The sequence below is a fragment of the Cervus canadensis genome, chromosome 10 (genome assembly GCF_019320065.1).
Source record: "Cervus canadensis isolate Bull #8, Minnesota chromosome 10, ASM1932006v1, whole genome shotgun sequence".
Classification (NCBI taxonomy): Eukaryota; Metazoa; Chordata; class Mammalia; order Artiodactyla; family Cervidae; genus Cervus; species Cervus canadensis.
The window spans coordinates 43,262,987-43,282,144 of record NC_057395.1 but is presented as its reverse complement, the minus strand read 5'-3'; the positions used below and the strand labels follow the sequence as shown (position 1 = coordinate 43,282,144).

The 19,158-nt window shown below is 43.6% G+C and overlaps 2 long non-coding RNA genes and 1 other non-coding gene across 3 annotated transcripts; 1 reads left to right on the top strand and 2 right to left on the bottom strand.

Moving 5' to 3' along the window:
* The first annotated feature begins 5,540 nt into the window (after nt 1–5,540).
* On the top strand, nt 5,541–17,869 carry LOC122448714. Its single transcript, XR_006271728.1, has 3 exons — nt 5,541–5,698; nt 13,840–14,047; nt 17,568–17,869. It is a non-coding gene; the product is annotated as an uncharacterized LOC122448714 (long non-coding RNA).
* On the bottom strand, nt 7,925–8,028 carry LOC122449027. Its single transcript, XR_006271845.1, has one exon. It is a non-coding gene; the product is annotated as a U6 spliceosomal RNA (small nuclear RNA).
* Nucleotides 12,920–18,762, bottom strand: LOC122448713. Its single transcript, XR_006271727.1, has 3 exons — nt 18,056–18,762; nt 14,113–14,287; nt 12,920–13,143 (listed from the first exon to the last, which is right to left on the bottom strand). It is a non-coding gene; the product is annotated as an uncharacterized LOC122448713 (long non-coding RNA).
* Nucleotides 18,763–19,158: the final 396 nt, after the last annotated feature.

The following is a 19,158-nucleotide window of genomic DNA, read 5'->3' as shown; positions in this document are numbered from 1 at the left end:
GATAAGCAATATGTAGAATTAATAAATAAAACCAATGTTGCTTCCAGGAAAAGGCCAGTAAATAAATCAATCTCAGGCACATCTCTTCAAGAAAAACATGAAGAGCCACAACCTGATGCACTGTGAAGGAGAAAAGAAATGAGCAGACAGATAAAAAGCTTTTCCTTAAGAGCACATTCTGCATAAATTTCATCCAACACTAAAAAAAATCTAGGTGCATTTGATGTTTCCATAAATTAACAGCATTTGTCAAGAAGAGGTTAAACAGTGACTAGACTAATCACCATAATAGAAACCAGAAAGACTGTCAAATCTGTCTTTTCAAAAGGCTTCATGCTCTGATGGTTTTATAGAAAAGTTTTACCTAATACACCCTCAGTCTGATCACAGATATTGCTCAGAAGCCACACCTACACCATAATCACCAACAAAGTGGTAGGACATTCCGGGCACTGCCAAGGCTGTGGGCACATCCTCTGAAATCCCACACTTGTTCAACGTGATATGTCTTACTAGAGCTATACAAATACATTGCAATACTTATGGAATACAATTCTTATAAATATATTATAATGCTTGAGTATTTTATATAAATAAATGGGCTTCCCAGCTGGCACAGCAGTAAAGAATCTGCCTGCCAATGCAGGAGACATTGGACTTGATCCCTGAGTCGGGAAGATGCCCTGAAGGAAATGGCTACCCCATTATTCTTGCCTGGGAAATCCCATGGACAGAGGGGCCTGGCCTTGCAAAGAGTCAGACAGGACTTAGTGACTAAACAACAGCCTCATTTCTTTTTAAGATTCCACATATAAGGGATGTCACATATTTCTCCTTCTCTGACGTACCTCACTCGGTATGATAATCTCAAGGTGGAAGACCAGTGTTGAAAGAACAGGACATTTGGAAGTTTTGTGACTTCAGGAACCAAAGCCTTTTAGGGCCCTCAGTTTCATCAGGATTTAGACAAAGTGGACATTTCTTGGTTTATAAGCATGCATATTCCTTTGTGTCTTTTTTGCCTCTTTTTCAACTTGGTTTTGATATTAGTGAGTGTAGAGCAAAACTGCCATCGCTTTGGGCCACTGAGAATTCCTTCTATCTTCTGATGCTATGGTTCTTCTCCTGGAGGCTCCTAGGTACTGTCTCCTGAGCTGACATCACTCAGACAAAGGGCTCAGGAGCAGGAGGAGGGGGTGTGTGTGTGTGTGTGTGTGTGTGTGTGTGTGTGTGTGTGAGAGTGAGTGAGAGGGGGAGAGAGAGAGAGAGAGAGACTAGCTGGGTGAAGCAGCAGAAGTTTGGGACTGAGCAGTAACCACCAAGGATCAAAGTTTCCTGGGAATTACAAATCCCATTTTCCTAAATAAACAAGTATTACAGAACACATCTTGTCCCAAATTCCCGGGTGCCTCTTTGTCCTTTCCACAACCATCTTGCGCATGTAGACACTCAACAAAATATTTATCGAATAAATAGCTCACATTCCATCCAATAGGTCATTGAGTGACCTGTTCCTTTTCATCATCTTCTTACATAAATTCTTGCCTGAAAAATAAAAAACAATAAAGGTGACAACGTCAAGAGAGCGTCTGTAGTGGTCTGTAGCATGTGGCATTTGTATATTTGGAGTTGACGGGAAGGACTCCAGTGGCCAGTATTTTCTGTCTGTGTGTCGCCAGCCTGTTGCTTGTCAGGTACACGGTCAGCACTCAGCTGAGATGCCAGCTCAAAGGCTTCTTCTCCTGAGAAAACACTGGTTTGACAGAACACTGTGTCTCATCTTTCTGTGAGAAAGCAAGTCTAGAACCACAAGGGGTGAAACTAGGGGCATTAAGGGATCCTGGGTTGGATCCCAGGACAGAAAAAAGGGACATTTGTGGAAAGACTAGTGGAAGTCAAATTAGGCCTTAATTTTTTTTATTTTTTTTGGTGGTATTGAACCAATGTGAATCTATTATCCTAAAAGATAACGTTAAAGTCCTGCACTCAATACGCCAGCAAATTTGGAAAACTCAGCAGTGGCCACAGGACTGGAAAAGTTCAGTTTTCATTCCAATCCTAAAGAAGGGCAATGCCAAAGACTAAACTACCACACAATTGCACTCATCTCACTGGCTAGCAAAGTAATGCTCAAAATTCTCCAAGCCAGGGCTCAGCAATACATGAACCATGAACTTCCAGATATTTAAGCTGGATTTAGAAAAGGCAGAGGAACAAGAGATCAAATTGCCAACATCTGCTGGATCATCAAAAAAGCAAGAGGGTTCCAGAAAAACATCTACTTCTGCTTTATTGATTGTGCCAAAGCCTTTGACTGTGTGGATCACAACAAACTGGAAAATTCTTTAAAGAGATGGGAATACCAGACCACCTGATCTGCCTCCTGAGAAATCTGTGTGCATATTAAAAAGCAGAGATAAAGGCCCATCTAGTCAAAGCTATGGCTTTTCCACTAGTCATGTATGGATGTGAGAGTTGGACTATAAAGAAAGCTGAATGCCAAAGAATTGATGCTTTTGAACTGTGGTGTTGGGGAAGACTCTTGAGAGTCCCTTGGACTGCAAGGAGATTCAACCAGTTCATCCTAAAGGAAATCAGTCCTGAATATTCATTGGAAGGACTGATGCTGAAGCTGAAAACTCCAATACTTTGGCCACCTGATGTAAAGAACTGACTCACTGGAAAAAACCGCGATGCTAGGAAAGATTGAAGGCAGGAGGAGAAGGGGACAACCGAGGATGAGATGGTTACCAACTCAATGGACATGAGTTTGAGCAAGCTCCGGGAGTTGATGATGGACAGGGAGGCCTAGTGTGCTGCAGTCCATGGAGTCACAAAGAGTCGGACATGACTGAGCGGCTGAACTGAACTGAACTGAACCAATGTGAATTTCTTGGTTTTGATACTTGCAGGATGGTTATGTAAGACTGTTGGCAATAGTGGAGGCTGGGGTCATAGTTCAGGGACTTACTGTCCTATTTTTATGTTTTCCTGTAAAAATCTAAACTTATTAAAAAAAAATAACGAGTTAAAAACTAGATAGAGGAAGTATTATATAAGTGGGTATTTATTTATTTTAAAGATTTTTTTTTAATCTGGACCATTTTTAGAGTGTTTATTGACGTTGTTACAATATTGCTTCTGTTTCACATTTTGGTTTTTGGCTCCAAGGAATGTGGAACCTTAGTTCTCCCACCAGGGATCAAACCTACACCCCCTGCATTAGCGGGTGAAGTCTAAACAACTAAACCCTCAGAGAAGTCCCTAAAGTGGTTCTTTAAAAACCACTACAATATTGTAAAGTAATTAGCCTCCAATTAAAAAAAAAAATGGCTGAAACTGGAGCCCATTATACAGAATGAAGTAAGCCAGAAAGATAAACACCAATACAGTATACTAACGCATATATATGGAATTTAAAAAGATGGTAACGATAACACTATATGCAAGACAGAAAAAGAGACACAGATGTACAGAACAGACTTTTGGACTCTATGGGAGAAGGCGAGGGTGGGATGATCTGAGAGAACAGCATCGAAACAGGTATATTATCAAGTGTGAGACAGATCGCCAGTCCAGGTTGGATGCATGAGACAAGTGCTCAGGGCTAGTGCACTGGGATGACCCAGAGGGATGGGATGGGGAGGGAGGCGGGAGGGGGGATCGGGATGGGGAACACATGTAAATCCATGGCTGATTCATGTCAATGTATGGCAAAAACCACTACAATATTGTAAAGTAATTAGCCTCCAACTAATAAAAATAAATGAAGAAGAAAAAAAGAATAGGATTTTAAACAGAATGAGGGAAGAAGAGACCAGTAAGAGAAATGAAAGGGCAGGTTTCTAAAAAGCCCAGAATAGCTGGCTGCTATTCAAGGGAGGGTCTGGGGTGGGGGAGGTATTTAATGCAAAGTAACTAAGAGTTTGTAGGACTTCCAGGTGAGAGTGAGGCCAAAAGTCAGTCACAGAGCAGTTACCTGATTAACAAGATCCTTTAGAAAGGAAAGGATCCTGGGGAGGGAGCAGGTTAAACAGGGCAAAATTGAACTCGGAGTTGCATGCTCAAATAATCCAGGGAGAAAATAGAGTGCCCCTCAACCAGAATCGTGGTTGGAGGCAAGGCAAGGAAGGACTGAGAGCCTCTTCGTAAGGCTGTGATGGATGTGCCAGAGGCTTTTCTTATTTACTTATTTATGTTGGAATATACTTCCTTTACAATATGCATTAGGTTCTGCTATGCAGCATCGTGGATCAGCTGTATGTATACACATACCCCTTCCCTCCTGAGCCTCCAGGTCATCGCAGAGCACCGAGCTGAGCTCCCGGTGGAATGTGTATGTTTCAAGGCTTCTCTCTCCATTTGCTCGCCCACTCCTTTCTCCCCTGTGTCCACAAGTCCACTCTTGATATCTGGATCTCCATTCTTGCCCCAAAAATAGGTTTGTCAGGACCATTTTTCTAGATCTAATGCATATCCTCTTCACAGACAGTGTCTTCTGCTCCTACCTGTGCTTTAGTGCCGAAAAGAGTCTTGCCAGTGGAAGGTGTTGAGTGAGACAAGGAGTCCAGCTTTCTCTTTCCTCTTTCCACTTCTTAGTAGGCAACCTGGAGCAAGGGAAGATGTCTTTGGGCCACCAAAATGAGTCTCTTTATATTCCATTTGCTCCTTGCCAAGCTTTGCATTAGTTGAGTGTGAATGAATCTGATTCATACAGAGATGGTTTCTTTTAGTTTGATGTGTAGATTTAACATTTTTAGAGGGAACTAAGCTTTCCACCATGTGTTTGGGGTTTTGCTCAACTGAACACATTTTGGAAACAGCTGGAAATCAAGGGAGTGCCTTCAGACTCTTCCATCCTGTTTGTTTTGCTATCTCAATTTTTGGAACGTGATCATCTCCTTAAAGTCCAGAGTTTCCAGACTTCAGGATGGAATCCAGCATTGCATTCCCAGAGGGCATTGGTGAACAATCAGAATGTCTAGCAAGGAAGGACTCCTGGAGACCACCCACCCCCACTGGTCCGCTCCCACGGTGCTGAAATCAGGGTCTGGTCAGATTTCTTGGTCTGATGCACACCCCTTTGCAGTTGACTTCTGATCAACAGGAAAGGCAGATAGAGATGAGAGCAAGGCATCCATCTTCAAAACTCTGTAAGTTACTACGCCAACGTGAAAGCTCAAAGACACCTTAAAGGCAAACGATTTCTAAGCTACAGAATTAGGAAGAACTGGTGAATCTTGTCTCTGGCCAAGGATGTTGCCATTTTTGGAGACTTTCAAAGCCGAGACTCAGGCCCCAGGGACTTGGCAGGCCGTGTGAGGACAGACGGGCGTGTGGGATGTTGGTGCTACCAGCAGCTGGCTGTTCTCTGATGACAGCCTCTGCCTTCCATCCAGATCAAAATGTCAAGAGGAAGGAGTGGTTTCAGCAGACAGAGGAATGTGGCCATGGGAGGTGGCTTGAAAGAGACTCATATAAACTTGACTACTTCCTGGGAAAGAACCAGGAGAAAAAGAGAGGAGAAAAAAAAAAAAAAAGACTAAGCAGACCTACCCTTCCTGGCTGGGAGAAAGAGACGAAGGCAAAAGAAAGAGGATTAACAGACAAGAAGCAGAGTGGGGAGTGTCATGTGGCTCTTGCGTTAGGTCAAAGTGGATGAAGATTCGAGCCCCTCTACCACACGTGCTGTGTTCAGGTAGGTGATCTCACTGACCTCAGATCCCTGACCCGTAACATGGGGGTCACGGCCCTCACAGGGACACAGTCAAGGAATGTGTGTAAAGGACTCGACACATGGCCAAACAGAGATTTTTTTCTTTTTTTTTAAATGGGAGCAGAAATAAAAGGGAGTCTGTGAGGAAAATTTTAGCACCTGAGAGAGCTGAGGAGAGATAAGACTAAGATGGACAGACCCGTACAGAATGAGGAATTCTGCTCCCATGGGTAACAAAAGGTACCTGCATTTTGGAAACAGTGAAAATGAAAGTGTTAGTCAATCAAACGTGTCCGACTCTTTGTGATTACATGGACTGTGGCCCACCAGGCTCCTCTGTTAGTGGGATTCTCCAGGCAAGAATACTGGTGTGGGCTGCCATGTCCTCCTCCAGAGGATCTTTCCGACCCAGGGATCGAACCCAGGTCTGCTGCATTGCAGGCAGATTCTTTACCATCTGAGCCACCAGGGAAGCCCTGGAAACAGAGATTGGGGGTGAAATTCCCCCTCTGTCCTCATGTCTCTCCTCTGAACCCCAGGGCTGGTGGCTTTCCTGCTGGGCCTGCAGTCACCTCAAGGCTCTGCTGTGACCCCCCTGGGCTGGTGGACCCACCACCTAAGTCTTTCAAGTTCCTGGAGACTTCTGATACCTGTTCTTTGTTGAATCATCTTTGTCTTTGTAATCCCTCACCTTTCAAAAGGACACCATCTCTCCTCAGATAGTTTTCTTTACTGAATGTCCATCTGCACAGGATTCAAGCGCCCACCCAGACCAACTGAAGCAGAACCCTGAGGTGGACCCCAGTGATTTGTGTTTGAGCAAACCCATCTGGGCTGAGGCTGACTGACTTCAGAACCTCTACTGCCTTAATTAATTGAGAAATCTTATCCACTTGATCAATCACGATATCATAAGAATGAGTAGATTTCATAATATTTCTGGGTTTTGTTAATTTTTTCTATAAGTCTCTGGGTAGTTTAGTCACTAAGTCATGTCCGACTCTTGTGACCCTGTGGACTACAGCCCGACAGAGTCCTTTGTCAATGGGATTCTCCAGGAAAGAATATTGAAGTGGATTGCCATTCCCTTCTCCAGCAGATCTTCCTGACCCAGGGATTGAACCCTGGTCCCCTGAATTGCATGCAGATTCTTTACTGACTGAGCCACCAGGGAAGCCGAAGACACCAGGGAAGTCTTTGGAGTTATGCTTTGTTTTCTTTCCCCATTGTTATTTAGTGCATAAAACACAGTTGCATTATCATTGTGGGTGATGCCATGTGCTAACATTTGTTACCCCTTTCATGCTAGGTTTCACTTTTTGCTTTAACTTTATCCTTGCCTGATATTGTTACTGTGACTCCTAGCTTTCTCTTTGTTAGAGTTTGCCTGGTCAGTCTTTGCCCAATCTGATTTTATCAGTTTGTTTCACACATACTTCATTCTGCAAGACTTTCTCCCACTAGGTATGCTGAATGATGTGCATTTGTCAGTGTCATTTCATCTGAATGTATGACTTGAACATGATGGTTTATGTGTTACTTGTTGCTAGCTTCACTTTGGCGATTTGTTTTCAATATACTCTGTATTTCCTAATTCGTTTGCTCTAGGGATTTCTTTTCCTTTCTTTGCTTTGTTTTCCCCTTTCGCTTCTTTTCAATATTTGTGGGCTATGTGTGTTTGACTTCCAGTACTTGGGAGGATTTATAGTATATTTTTAACTTGTCAAGTCATCATCATTATTATTCACATGTCACACTTATGAATAATAAGTACATTTATGTCTTAATTTAAGAAGTATAGATAGCCTTTATAGACTCCACTTTCCTATTTTTGCCACCTATAATATTGTAATTATTTGCTTCTTTTTCTTAAACTTATTATTTTGTATTAGGGTATAGCTGATTAACCATGTTGTGATAGTTTTCAGGTGAATAGCGAAGGGACTCAGCCATACACATACATGTATCCATCCCCCACCCAAACTCCTCTCCCATCCAGGCTACTGCATAAGATTGAACAGGGTTCCTTGTGCTATACAGTAGGTCTTTGTTGGTTTTTCCATTTTAAATACAGCAGTGCGCACATGTCCATCCCAAACTCCCTAACTACCCCCACCTCCCCATTTTTCCCTTTTTGCCACTGTAATATTGTTTTATTGTGTGTGTGTGGTTCCCTTTACTACAGCAATATATTTAAAACTCTTTTTTTTAATAATGGAGTGTTTAACGAATTTACACGTCATCCTCGTTCAGGGGCCACGCTAATCTCTGTCTGGTTCCACTTTTACTACATGTGCTGCTGAAGCAAACACACTTAGAACTTGGTTTAACTTGGAGCGTGTAAGAAAGATCCTTTCTTATCTCTCTTCTCCGGTGATGGGAGGGGAGTGGGAAGGGCATTCCCTGGACCACAGAGATGATCGGGCTTCATCTCCCTGTCACTGACCTATGAACTGGCCCTGGCTTCGTCTCTGTTGCAAAGTATCAACGCACAAGTTTCCCTCTAGAGAGAACAACTCGGTGAAACAATAAAATACCTCCATCTGACAAGTAAATTGCACTTGTTAATCTTATACTTTTCTTTATCAGCTTAATCTATTCGTTGGCATCCGTGGTAAGTAAACAGGTTTTATTGCCAAATGATAAATAGGGGGAAAATTAGAGGCTTTTGCCTTGACGTTAATTAAGTCCTTAGAGAAAGTAGTGATTCATGGTTGCGCCGACTGGGAAAATGCTATCATGGCTAGACTGATTTTACTGGTTTCAGCAAAGACATGCCACTCTGCTTTTTTCAGAGTTTATTACAGGGTCCTGAATAAAGAATGCATCTGAAAACAACCCAGAACTGAATACTTCCTTATATAGTCATCCAACATTTACAGAATTTTTTACCCCCTATTAAAAGTTTAAATTTAATTCAGTGTAACTTCTCAGTCAAAATCACCACTTCTTCCAATTTTCTCACTACTCCATCCTGTCTCCAACTCATAGTTAATTAGCAGAATGTCTGCCTTTTTCAGCTGTTGTCCCCACTTCTCCTGGTCCTCCATGACTGAAAATTGAGGTCCCGACCTGGGTGTTTGGAGAGACCAACCAGCTACCTACCTAATGGAGGCAAACCAGTGGGCTTACCCCTAACAGATCATACCTAAAGGCAGCAGGGAAAGCCTCCCTGTTGTGCGGAGTTTAGGGCTCCTGCTGCTACGACCTTCATAAGCGCCTCTGTGTTCCTGGGAGTTTTTGAGTTTCTGATGGAAAAGGGCAGGAACTTCTCTCATGAGTTCTATGCTGCATTTGTCCTCAAGGCAACACTTTGAGGGAGACCTGGGGTGCTTGGAGGGTGGAGGCAGCTCTCTTGAGGTGCTGGGACCAAGAGTTGGTGCAGGTGGCTCTTACTGATGGATTCCATGGCATTCCAAGCTGCCCCAGTTTCTGTGAGCAATCTCACTTCAGTCACCTGGTGCGACCTGGGGGCTGGGCACCTGGTGGTGTTGGCATGGAGCACCCCCTTAGGAAGAGAAAAGATGAGGGGCTTCATCCCTCCAGATTCTCTGGCTCTGCCACTGGAATGACCTAGGCTGAGTGGTGCTATTCCAAAAAAGCATCCATAGAGAAAGCTAGAGCTGTGTTGGCAACAGCTGCTGAAAAAGTCTACTCTCTACACTAATTTTTTTAGAGTTATAGAATACTTACTACCTTTCCTTGAAAGAAATACTATAAAATCAACTTTTTTGCTCTGTTTCTGCTTTCCAGAGGCCAAGGTCTTTATTTGAACAAGCACACCTGAGTGTCCCTCTCCCATCTCTCCTGCCACTGGTGCTGCTGGGGCCCTGCTCCTACCCTCTCAGGACTCACTCTCTATAGAAAAGACTCTCTACTCTGCACTTGTTCTGACTCTGACACATGCTCACTTTGCCTTATGAAAGGCCAGAAGTGCCCAAGAATCAACACACCCCCTAAAAACAGCCTTTTAGGATAATGGATGGATTTTTGGTGTATACCTCAATTTCCTAGCCTCTCAGGGGGACCGGCTCTGTGGCATGTCCTCCAGGGATTCCAAATAGGATGAAACATCACTTGCCTTCAACACTAGCTTCTTGATGAAGCATCCTTCATAGTTACTCATAAGATATCCCAGCTGGGAAGCAGTGAGTAGAATGAACATGACTTATCCAAGACCATTCAGGAGGTTAAGAGTAGATGTCGGCAGACTTATGAACTCAATCTGAGGAAGAAGTTGGCTGCTACAGCTAATTGAAGATGCAAGGAATTGCTTGTGGGTGTAGAGAGGTCTCTGACTGCAGCAGTATTTAAAGAATGAAAAGTCAGAGGGCAGGGGTCTTGAAAAGACTCAGCAGCTTGATAGCTATAACGCCAAGTTTTCCAAGAGTGAAAATTTCTAGGTACAGTGTGCTTTGTGATGGACAATGTAATCACCAACTCCACCTCTTTGGTTTCTCTGTTCTGTATTTACATGAGTCATCAATGACCTTAACTACATACAATCATGTCCCTGTGAACCCTGGGACACACCCAGGGTCAGCACGTGTTTCTCTGCTCCTCTAAATTCCAACAGTTCACGCTCAGCTCTCTTGGCAAGACTGTTATCAAAAGTCTCTGTTTGTCTTTGATGATGTATATCGTTCTCACGCCTGTGAACAGGGGCTGCACCATCTCTTCACCATTAGCATCATCACCACCTCGCACTGTGACTGGCCCTTCACAGGTGCTTGGTAGTTGTTGGTGGGATGAAAGACAGTGAGCTCAGTGTTCGGCTCTGAGCATATAAAGATGAACAGGTAACATTCCTTTGTCTCTCAAGAGCTCAGATGACTCCTATGCGACATCAAAGTCGGTGGAGCTCTGGGAGCTGCGTCCCTGACAAGGATGAAGAGTATGTCAGGGAAGCTGATGATGGAGATGGCTTAGTGTAGTGTGTCTCCGTCCTTAGCATGTCTGAGGATCCCCTGGGGATGCTGTGAAAATGCTGCTTCTGAGTCAAGGGTCGGGAGGAGAGCTCAAGACTCTGTATTGCTAACAACCTTCTAGGTGCCGTGATGCATCTGGTCAGCAGACCACTCTTTGAGTAGCAAGGTCTTAGAAGATAGTAGGTTTTCCCTAAATGATGTGGATTCCAGAAAGAGCAAAGACCATAGAGGCATGGAGACACAGACAGGAAGTTTTATAAGACTGTTGAACAGCTGGTGAGGATGGAGTTTAAGTTGTATTGAAAAAACAGCAAAAGAGAAAGTGTATGAAGAGGACTATGAGCCATTTAGGGCCTAGCTATGGGGTGTCATTGTTAACCTTATTCTTGCAGGCAATAGGGAGCCACCAAATGTTTTTAAGAACAAAGTGGCTTGATTGGCTTGCGATTTAGGTGAACTACCCCTTGTCCCTGTAGTGAAGCAAGAGTTGGTGGAAAAACTCAAGATCTTTGAGTTATGACCCAATATAGCAATATTAAAGAAAGACAGTGAGGGGTTTACCTTGGCAAGAGCTGTGGTGATTGAGAAGTAGAGATGAACTGGCACAGTATTTAGGAAATAGAACCAACAGTATTGATACAGAAATTGGGAGTGAGTATAAACTACAGTTGACTCTCCGTATCTACAGGTTCTGCATCTGCAGAATGAACCAATGGGGGATCAAAAATTTGAAAAAAAATCCTGGGTTCCAAAATTCAAAACTTGAATTCACCACGCACTGGCAGCTATTTATGTAGCGTGACATTGTATTAGTTGTTATAAATAATTTATGGGTGATTTAAAGTATATGGAAGGATGTACATAGGTTATATATGCAAGTTCTTTGCTGTTTTATGAAAGGGATCAGCACCTGTGGAATTAGTCCCCTGTGGACTCTGAGGGACAACTGTACTAAACAACACATCATTCAGATTTCTTGCCTGGGAGCTTGAGGGGATGAATTGCAGCATGGTGGCATCTCAGGATGAGATAGCTTGGGATGTTTTCCATATGCATTTGATTTTAAAAGCAATTATTATCGAGTCAACCTAAAATGCAGTTTATTTTTATTTTGAACTATTATTTACTTTATGTTTCTTAGGGATTAATTTATCACTGAAAATTTTATTCCAAAGAATACCATACTGTTTTTTGCACAAATGTGCCTCAGTGGTAAACAGTCCACCTGCCAATGCAGGAGATGCGGCAAGTTTGATCCCTGGGTCAGGAAGATTCCCTGGAGGAGGAAATGGCAACCCATTCCAGTATTCTTGCCTGGGAAATCCCATGGACAGAGGAGGTTGTGGAGCTACATACAGTCCATGGTATTGCAAAGAGTTGGACACAACTGAGTGACTAAACAACAGCAACAAATAATGATAGAAAAGTTAGAAGAACTTACCAAAAACAGCTAACTGGTTCCATACTGAAATTTGTTATAATTTCTAATGATTTCTTATTTAAAATTATGGCATTTGATATTAATAATTGGATAGCACTTTGGTATCTTCCCTCAAAAAAGTGTATGCAAAACTCTATTATAGCACAGATTGTACTGTATTGAACAATTTTAAATAAATCTCTGTCTTCCAAGGTAGTGAATGAGTTCTTTGAGGACACAGAGATATTGTTTTCATATTTCTCCCCTAGCCTGACCGACCCTAGATGGAGTCAGTGTCAGGAACCAACAGTAATTTTGAATAAATAAATCCTGCCAAGCATACTATTCTTTACTCTTGCCCTCAAGAGGTCAGTTGCTCAGACAATGGAAAGACATTTGCATCACCCAGGACTGAGTTCACCCTAAAGTCAGACATATGCCAGCTGCGCAAGTGAATTAAGGACCATTTTGGAAGTTAACTGTTTAAACTGTGTGCTATAAAGTCACAAACCAGGTCAGGAAAATGTCAGGAATCAATGTGACCTACCAGAAAGTCTGTAGGAGGAGATGGAGAAAAGGGTGAAGGTCAACTAACTCATAGTTCTCTGTGACGGGAGTTGTTTTGGCAAGCGGTCCTGGCTGACTTGATAAACGGGAAAGCAACGGCCAGACACTGGTCAGCCCGAGACACACCCCACTTTGGTTCTGCCCTCCCCACCCCACCCTGGCATTACCTGTGTGGGCCCCATTGTTTCCATGGTGATTTTAATTAAAATAGTAGTCTCCATTGTAACAAGTTACTGCAGCAATTGTCAGTGGTGCTGACGGTTTTGGGAAATGAACCATTGCGTTTAATCTTAATAGATCAAGCAGGAAAGAGAGGAAAACATACATTTAGGGGATTGTTCCCTGGGAGCTTGTGAGACGGTGAGGGCTGGGTAGAGCTGCTCATGGGAAAGTCAGCCAGAGCATGGTAGGTACAATGACATGCTGGCTAGTGAGCCCTGGGCATCTGTCCAGACTTCATCACCTAAGTAAATGGTCTTTCTGAGCAGAAGTCAGAAGTCGTGAGGAACAAACTGAAACAGGAAGCAAAGCAGAGGATGGTAAATGTGAGGCCGAGAGGCTAGAAAGGCGATGAACATTTTTATCCACCCAGAAAACCTACAGACAGGAGCCTCCTTGGGTCCATGAGGCACTGCGGATCACCCCCGCCCCTTCAAGCCTATGGGCCTCTCTCCCTGTCCTTGCCCCCCGGCTTCCCCCAGTGCCCTGACTCCCCATTCTCAGCCTCTGCAGAGATTTCTCTTCCCCCTCATCCTTAAGTCACCCAAATTCAGCCCAGTGTCTGACACCAATGATAACTTTGAACCAATAACTACTGCTAAATGTATTACTCTGTATTCTGATACAGTAAGTCCCCTACATGGGAACCTTCAAGTTGTGAACTTTCCAAGATCAGAATGTGTGTTCATATGTTCAAGTATGTAAATTAGTTCACGTGTCTGGTGTACATTGTCACAGGCTCTACAAGGGGCTGTGCTTCTGTGTACTTTATAGCACTGTATAGAGTACAGTAATATCTTTATTTCAAGCCCAGGATGTCTGGAAGCAAGCGTAAAAGCAGCAGTACATAGCCAATTGTGTTAGTTGAGTACCTAGGCTAACTTTGTTGGACTTAACGAACAAATGGGACTCATGAGCTCACTCTTGGAACAGAATTTATTCCTATGGAGGGAACTTACTGTACTTTAGACAGGTGTGTCTTCACACAGGTCACTGCTGGGGATAGATGGGCCAGTTCCCAATGGAGACTCAGAAAAAGAAGCATAGAGCACCTCTCTGAGCACTGAGAAGTTGAAGCACTCTCTGCATCTCCTCGCAGCACGGCTCACGGGTCCCTGGTGCTCCTGGCCTCCCCTGCCCATGAGTGAAGCTCCTCCTCACCCAGGGCTGCCCTGGGCCAAGATGCTGAGGCTCACGGTAGGAAACTGCCCATAGAGGGGCCTATGGGGAAGAGATAGGGTCTGCTGTCACAGCATTCATACCGCATTCTCTGACTGCCTCTTCTCCATCCACCTCTAGATCAGGACAGCCTCCTCTTATAGAAGAAGCATGTGTAGGGATGTGTCGAGGAGTCCAGTCTGGAAGCTGGATGCAGGGCAGGATGCAGGGCTGGTGGAAGCAGATGGAGGTGCTGGTCGAAGAGCAGGTGACAAATACCTCAAAGTGAAAAGACGAGAGTGAGTGAGGGTCTGAAAGACAGTGAGAACAGGGACTGGAGAACTGGACGAGGCAGAATTCACAAAAGACACAATGGCAGGATGCGGGTGATTGTATTTAGGGGAGGGAAGGGAGGGAAAAGCCAAAGATGACTCTCAGATGCTGAGGTTGGACAGATGGACGCACGCAGGAAACAGTGTGGCTTTGTAGCTGTCCTCCTCTGTCTTGGGCTTTTGGGGACATCCCAACATGCAAGGAAGGCTTCCCTGATAGCGCAGTTGGTAAAGAATCTGCCTGCAATGCAGGAGACCCCGATTTGATTCTTGGGTCGGGAAGATCTGCTGGAGAAGGGATAGGCTACCCACTCACTCCAGTATTTTGGGGCTTCCCTTGTGGCTCAGCTGGTAAAGAATCTGCCTGCAATGTGGGAGACCTGGGTCGGATCCCTGGTTTGGGAAGATCCCATGGAGAAGGGAAAGGCTAGTTACTCCAGTATTCTGGCCTGGAGAATTCCATGGACTGTATAATTCATGGGGTCGTAAAGAGTCAGACACGACTGAGCGACTTTCACACTTCACAGCATCTGAGGACCTTTCTTATTGTTTTCATGAAAAGATTGGAATATATTCTATTCAATCTCTATAGCCTTTACCTTGCCACAATCCTGGGTTTCTAAGAGCAATTGGCAATTTGTATGACTAAATAGAGTGCTGGGCCCTTCTCTTGCAAAGCTGGCTCCTGGCACTGACCCCAGCCAGCCAAGCGGGGCACAGATCCCATCCCACACCTGCACCTCCAATCAGATGGGAAATGTGTCAAAAGTGATTACAACTAATACAAAAAGCGCCAAAGCTTGGGGATTATTTCCTTCATGAAAATGAGAGCTAATTTTAGTTATCATGATAACAACGCCGCTCTCTGCTGCTGTGTTGACAAGAGCCGAGGGTAGGCTCTGGGGACGGGATTGAGAATTGATATCACTGGGACAGAGAGGAGCTGTACTGGCGCCCAGCAGAAACAGCCTCCAGGAACAGAGGGAAATACAACATTCTCAAACTCCCCAAGCCCCAGAGACCCTCACCATCAGACACACAGCTATGGATGAGGGAGGTTTCTGAAACTCAGCTGTTCTGTTCCCCCACCTGAGGCTGAAGCCATCCAGGAAGGTGTCCTGCTTGGATCTGTGATGGGCTGGTGGGGGTGGGGGTGTGGGCGGGTGGGAGGCCGCCTGTCAACAGCAGAGCTCGATGAGACACACGTGGTAGGGAGCGTGCAGCACGCAGGTCTTCACGGGCAGCCCAAGCTCTCACGGTGTGAGTGCAGGACATCCCTGGGCTCGGAGCCATGGGCCTGGCAGCAGGGCCACCTCTGGTCCATCATTCCAGGGAGTCGAGCTGACACATGTTGCAGAGCCTGCCTGAAGGCTTATGCCCCGGCCTTGCTTGCATGGGTGGGAAGGGGGGAAATGGCCAGAATTTCCTTTCCTGCAGAGGCACTTCTTGACATGTTCTTGCACTTTTACCAGGAATAAAATCATGATGGCAAACCATTTTAGTGCTTCATCTATTCAGAACATTTCAGAGATTTTAGCCCAAATCTGGGCCTGCCCATGGGAGGATGTCATTCTTGGGGTCATTACTCCTTCTACATGTGGCTCCAGGGAAAGCTGAAGACCCTGGTTGTACACCATGATTCTTAAAAACTAAGTGGTTTTCTCCACTGTGAGTGAGGATGGACATTTTCACTTTGGAACTTGGCTGAGGAGACGAACAGCATTAGAGATGAACTCCAATCATGAAAAGAGAAATCAAGACTGCCTGACCTTACTGACTTGGACAGTTCAAAGATCCAGTGGGTCTGATACTAACATCAAAATCAGAGAAAACACCACTGGCTATGAAAGATGTGGGAAGAAATTAGACTTCTGAGGTGTGGGTTACTAAAAAGGCTCCCTTTGCTCCCAATTCCTTTCTCTTCCTAGTGTAAATGATAACACTATAATGCTTGCGGTAAGTAAGGCCCGTCACTGAAAACCACTATGAAAACCTAAAGGGAAATATGTTGTGAATCTTACAAAACATGTCTAATTAAAGACAACCTATAAATAATGCATGATCTTTCAGCAGACCAAAATTGGAAAAATACATCATTTATGATTTTTCAGTGATCCATCAAATAGAAACAACTTATCCAGAGCCTAAGTCATTGTTCAAATAACCAAACATATTTGAAACCTATAATGGTCATTCTTAATTATGAACCTTTCTGAATTACCAAGGAAGAATCAAATTTTCTTTAGATGAGTTTTTATGATGACGGATGTTTAATATAGTTTCATTTACAGTGTACAATTAATCAGAAAGCCCACAGATTAGAAATTCCTACCTCCATTATTAATGATGAGAAAAAGATGAATATATATATATATACACACACATCATGGAAGGCAAGGAGAAGGAAGCCAATTTCATAACCTTTCCTTGGATTAGAATGTCTTGTCATTCCCGTGAAAACAGTTCTTAGCTAAATGTAAATATTTCCAGTTACAATCAGGCAAGTATTCTTTTATTTTTGCAGTGGTTATGTAATCAATAATGTTTTCTCAGGACCTCCCTAGTGGTCAGTGGTTAAGACTTCACCCTTCCAATGTGGTGCGTTCGATTCCTGTCAGGGAGATAAGATCCCACATGTCTCTTGGCCAAAAAAGGAAAACATATAAAACAGAAGCAATGTTGTAAATATTCAATAAAGACTTTTAAAAGAATGGTCCACATTAAAAAAAAAAGTTTGCCATTTTTTTTAAAAAAAGTTTTGATGTTTTTGAAACATCAAAAAGAAAAAAAGCAGGTTGTTAAGGGGAATTTTATTTATTTTCAGTCAGTGTAAAGACAAGTGAAAGATGAAGTAGGCCCAGTATTAAAAAGAACAGAGAGGAGGATTTTGTGTCCCTTTAAGTAAGGTAATTTCATGTTGTCCTGCTAACATTATGATCTATATATTTGGTACTGACCACAGTTGTTCAAAATTTGGAATTTTACTTTAGAGTAAAAAAAATTCAGTTTTGTGTAGAATCTTGGGTTTTCTTTTTCCTCACATTTCTTCTAGTTTATCTTCTTCCATCTAAATAAGACTTTCTTTCTTACTTTTCCTATGGAATCAGGGACAATCTTAGCAAGTAACACATTGTAGTAAAAATCAGGAAAAGTGTCCAAAAAGGGTTTTTACACTACCCACGCTGGTAAAGAGTTTTGAAAATGTCATTTTAAACATTGTTGAATAGGTAACACAAGGAAGAGAAAATGAATGAACCTGGAGTTTACAGGATTGCTGGGGAGAGAGACATGAACTCCCCCAGTACGAAGAGGCTCATGAGCAACCATCTTGTGCAAGATGGCATACAGGAGGTCCAAGGAGCAAGCCCTATCGCTGGAGAAAATGTTCAAGAAGACTGCCCTACAAGGAGAATCTCTGGGTCTCAGAAGATGAGGAGGAAATTGGGGTGGGGGGGTTACCAAAAAGGGATCTCCATTTCCCCACAGCAGCTTCTCCCATGGCTCAGCCTCTTCTTGAAGGTACCTTAACACTCACCCTGTCTAGACATGGAGCTATGTCCTGCCCCCCAGCACTGGGACGTCTTCAGTGACTACTTCGGCTATTAGAGTGTACAGGGGTGATGTAACTTCCGAGGCCAGGCCATGAAAGGGGATTCAGTCTCCTCCTTGCTGCTGGTCCCCATGCCACCACACTGGAAGGTGCCCAGTCACCCACCTGTAGAGGTCACGCGTGGCCACCCTGCAGTTACATGAACAGAGATGGGGTGGGGGAAGATGTCCAGCCACACTGCTCCAGCACTCTGCTCCAGCGCCCAGGCTCCCCAAGTCTGTTCCAGCTCCAGCCAATGACTGACTGGCCAGAGGATTGCCTGAGTCAGAACCACCCACCGACACTATGAGAGAATAAAATGTTCGTTGCTGATTGAAACCACCAAGTTGAGGGGTGATGAGTCAGCAACCATCAGAGATAAATGGGAACTTGGGGAGAGATGTGGGAGTTCCTGAAGCCACTTCTTCCATCTAGTAATTTCAGCCCTGTTCAAATGTAGAAAGAGGTTTGAGCCAAATGCAGAGTAAATTTCTGCATGTCTTGGTGGAAGGACCTACAAAATCATGGAGATTCATCAGTGGAAAGCTGGGGATGGTGTACCTTCAGGAGGATGCTGTGTTGAGTGCTGTGAAAGACCTTCCTAGAATGGCTGGAGGCTGTTTCATTTTTCAAGATCAAACCTCTCTGTTGTGTGAGTTTGGCTCCTCACCGACTCCGGAATTTCTATAAAGATTCTTGCTACAAAGGAGATTTGAAATACCATGCTGATTTTTGCTAAGTCATAAAACAATTCTTGTTAGCTTTTGGAAATTCCTAAAAATATACAAAGGATGAGTGAGGAAACATTATTAATAATCCCATGACCCATTCTACCATGTTCTTATATTTTCTTCTGGCATCCTTCCATGTTTATATATAATTGATAACATGTCTGTTAAGAGCAATGAATGCTCTCTAAATATTTATAGAGAAAAAATGCTCATATAATAGCAAACCTAATGCCTGGAACTCAGTGCTCCATGAATGTATAAATAGACACATAAATATGATAACTTATCTTTAATGTAAATAGTCTCATAAAATGAGGGTCATACAAGTTGCTTTTTTTCACTTCACATTACATAGGGAGCATTTCTATGGAGTAAGTTCATGAAGGAACAGAGAATGGAAACTCAGCCTCTTGTCTCTGATGTGAGTTCCGATATGGGTCCTTGTCCCTTTTGCCTGTTACATGAATTGTGAACAGACTGTTTCTAACAGGTCCTGTC